Source organism: Schistocerca piceifrons, unplaced genomic scaffold, assembly GCF_021461385.2.
Source record: "Schistocerca piceifrons isolate TAMUIC-IGC-003096 unplaced genomic scaffold, iqSchPice1.1 HiC_scaffold_1544, whole genome shotgun sequence".
Lineage (NCBI taxonomy): Eukaryota > Metazoa > Arthropoda > Insecta > Orthoptera > Acrididae > Schistocerca > Schistocerca piceifrons.
In genome coordinates this window covers 15,294,299-15,298,890 of record NW_025727396.1, presented here as the reverse complement: position 1 = coordinate 15,298,890, position 4,592 = coordinate 15,294,299, and positions in this window count along the sequence as shown.

The following is a 4,592-nucleotide window of genomic DNA, read 5'->3' as shown; positions in this document are numbered from 1 at the left end:
AAATTGCAACGGAATTAAATACAAAAAGCACAATGCCGACTTAAGTACAAGAAGACTGACTCTTCTTACTGACTATGTTTGAACCATGCCCGTGACAATAGTTATAGATCCCGATGCTTCACTTAAGGTTTACTGTATCCCACTGACCTTCTTATTGACGATGAAACACAGAAATTGCATCGGAATTAAATAGAAACGCCACAATGCCTACTTAAGTACAAGAAGACTGACTCTTCTTACTGTCGATGTTTTAAACCATTCCAGTGACACTAGTTATAGATTCCGATGCTTCACTTCAGGTTTACTGTATCCCTTGGACCTTCTTATTGACGATGAAACACAGAAATTGCATCGGAATTAAATACAAAAGGCACAATGCCGACTTAAGTACAAGAAGACTGACTCTTCCTACAGTCTATGCTTTGAACCATTCCTGTGACACTAGTTATAGATTCCGATGCATCACTTCAGGTTTACAGTATCCCTTGGCCTACTTATTGACAATGAAACACAGTAATTGCATCGGAATTAAACACAAAAGGCACAATGCCGACTTAAGTACAAAAAGACTGACTGTTCTTACTGACTATGTTTTGAACCATTCCTGTGACACTAGTTATAGATTCCGATGCTTCACTTCAGGTTTACTGTATCCCTCTGTCCTTCATATTGACGATGAAACACAGAAATTGCATCGGAATTAAATACAAAAGGCACAATGCCGACTTAGGTACAGGAAGACTGACTCATTTTACTGACTATGTTTTGAACCATTCCTGTGACACTAGTTATAGATTCCGATGCTTCACTTCAGAATTACTGTATCCCTTGGACCTTCTTATTGACGATGAAACACAAAAATTGCATCGGAATTAAATAGAAACGTCACAATGCCTACTTAAGTACAAGAAGACTGACTCTTCTTACTGTCTATGTTTTGAACCATTCCTGTGACACTAGTTATAGATTCCGATGCTTGACATCAGTTTTACTGTATTCCTTGGACCTTCTTATTGACGATTAAACACAGAAATTGCATCGGACATAAATAGAAAAGGCACAATGCCGACATAATTAAAAGAAGACTGACCCTTCTTACTTTCTATGTTTTGAACCATTCCTGTGACACTAGTTATAGATTCTGATGCTTCACTTCAGGGTTACTGTGCCCCTCTGACCTTCTTATTGACGATGAAACACAGAAATTGCATCGGAATTAAATACGAAAGGCATAATGCCGACTTAAGTACAAGAAGACTGACTCTTTTTACTGTCTATGTTTTGAAACGTTCCTGTGACACTAGTTATAGATTCCGATGCTTCACTTCAGGTTTACTGTGTCCCCTGGACTTACTTATTGACGATGAAACACAGAAATTGCATCGGAATTAAATACGAAAGGCACAATGCTGACTTAAGTGCAAGAAGACTGACTCTTCTTACTGTCTATGTTTTGAACTTTCCTGTGAGACCAGTTTTAGATTCCGATGCTTCACTTTAGGTTTACAGTATCCCTTGGACCTTCTTATTGACGATGAAACACAGAAATTGCATCGGAATTAAATACAAAAGGCACAATTCCGACATAAGTAGAAGAAGACTGACTCTTCCTACTGTCTATGTTTTGAATCTCTCCTGTGGGACCAGTTTTAGTTTCCTATGCTTCACCTCAGGTTTACTGTACCCCATGGACCTTCGTATTCACCATGAAACACAGAGATTGCATCGGAATCAAACACAAAAGGCACAATGCCGACTTAAGCACAATAAGGCTGACACTTCATACAGACTATGTTTTGAACCATTCCTGTGAGACGACTTTTAGATTCCGATGCTTCATCTCAGGTTTACTGCTTCCATTGGACCTTTTCATTGATGATGAAACAGAGAAGTTGCATCGGAATTAAATACAAAAGGCACAATGCCGACTTAAGTACAAGAAGACTGACTCTCCTTACTGTCTATGTTTTGAACCATTCCTGTGACACTAGCTATAGATTCCGATGCTTCACTTCAGGTTTACTGTATCCCTCTGACCTTCTTATTGACGATGAAACACAGAAACTGCATCAGAATTAAATACAAAAGGCACAATACCGACTTAAGTACAAGAAGACTGACTCTTCTTACTGTCTACGTTTTGAACCATTCCTGTGACACTAGTTATAGATTCCGATGCTTCACTTCAGGTTTACTGTATCCCTCTGACCTTCTTATTGACGATGAAACAGAGAAACTGCATCAGAATTAAATACAAAAGGCACAATACCGACTTAAGTACAAGAAGACTGACTCTTCTTACTGTCTATGTTTTGAACCATTCCTGTGACACTACTTATAGATTCCGATGCTTCACTTTAGGTTTACTGTATCCCTTGGACCTTCTTATTGACGATGAAATACAGAAATTGCATCGGGATTAAATACAAAAGGTACAATGCCGACTTAAGTACAAGAAGAATGACTCTTTTTAATGACTATGTTTTGAACCATTCCCTTGACTCTAGTTATAGATCCCGATGCTTCACTTTAGGTTTACTGTATCCATCTGACCTTCTTATTGACGTTGAAACACAGAAATTCCAACGGAATTAAATAGAAACGCCACAATGCTTACTTAAGTACAAGATGACTGACTCTTGTTACTGGCTATGTATTGAACCATTTCTGTGACACTAGTTATAGATTCCGATGCTTCACTTCTGGTTTACTGTGTCGCTTGGACCTTCTTATTGACGAAGATACACAGAAATTGCATCGGAATTAAACTCAAAAGGCACAATGCCGACTTAAGTACAAAAAGACTGACTCTTCTTATTGACTATGGTTAGAACCATTCCTGGGACACTAGTTATAGATTCTGATGCTTCACTTCAGGTTTACTGTATCCCTCTGACCTTCTTATTGACGATGAAACACAAAAATTGAATCGGAATTAAATACAAGAGGCACAATGCCGACTTAGGTACAAGAAGACTGATTCTTCTTACTGTCTATGTTTTGAATCTCTCCAGTGAGACCAGTTTTAGACTCCGATACTTCACCTCAGGTTTACTGTACCCCTTGGACCTTCGTATTCACGATGAAACACAGAGATTGCATCGGAATTAAATACATAAGTCACAGTGAAAACCTAAATACAGAAGACTGACTCATCTTAATGTCTATGTTTTGATCCTTTCCTGTGAGACCAGTTTATAATTCCGATGGTTCACTTGAGGTTTACTGTATCCCTTGGACCTTCTTGTTGACGATGAAACACAGAAATTGCATCGGATTTAAATACAAAATGCACAATGCAGACTTAAGTACAAGAAGATTGAGGCTTCTTACTGTCTATGTTTTGAACCATTCCTGTGACACTAGTTATAGATTCGGATGCTTCACTTCAGGTTTACTGTATCCCGCTGACCTTCTTATTCACGATGAAACACAGAAATTGCATCGGAATTAAATAGAAAAGGCACAATGCCGACTTAAGTATAAGACGACTGACTTTTCTTACTGTCTATGCTTTGAACCATTCCTGTGACACTAGTTATAGGTTCCGATGTTTCACTTCAGGTTTACTGTATCCCTTGGACCTTCTTATTGACGATGAAACACAGAAATTGCAACGGAATTAAATACAAAAACACAATGCCGACTTAAGTACAAGAAGACTGACTCTTTTTACTGACTATGATTAGAACCATTCCTGTGACACTAGTTATAGATCCCGATGCTTCACTTCAGGTTTACTGTATCCCTCTGACCTACTTATTGACGATGAAACACAGAAATTGTATCGGAATTAAATACAAAAGGCACAATGCCGACTTAAGTACAAGAAGACTGACTCTTTTTACTGACTATGTTTTGAACCATTCCTGTGACACTAGTTATAGATTCGGATGCTTCACTTCAGGTTTACTGTATCCCGCTGACCTTCTTATTCACGATGAAACACAGAGATTGCATCGGAATCAAACACAAAAGCACAATGCCGACTTAAGCACAATAAGGCTGACACTTCATACAGACTATGTTTTGAACCATTCCTGTGAGACGACTTTTAGATTCCGATGCTTCACTTCAGGTTTACTGCTTCCCTTGGACCTTCTTATTGATGATGAAACAGAGAAGTTGCATCGGAATTAAATACAAAAGGCACAATGCCGACTTAAGTACAAGAAGACTGACTCTCCTTACTGTCTATGTTTTGAACCATTCCTGTGACACTTTTTATAGATTCCGATGCTTCACTCCAGGTTTACTGTATCCCTTGAACCTTCTTATTGACGATGAAACACAGAAATTGCATCGTAACTAAATACAAAAGGCACAATGCCCGACTTAAGGACAAAGAGACTGACTTCTCCTACTGACTATGTTTTTGAACCATTCCTGTGACACTAGCTATAGATTCCGATGCTTCACTTCAGGTTTACTGTATCCCTCTGACCTTCTTATTGACGATGAAACACAGAAAATAGCATCGGAATTAAATAGAAAAAGCACAATGCCGACCTAAGTACAAGAAGACTGACTCTTCTTACTGACTATGTTTCTGAACTATTCCCTGTGACACTAGTTATAGATTGCGATGCTTC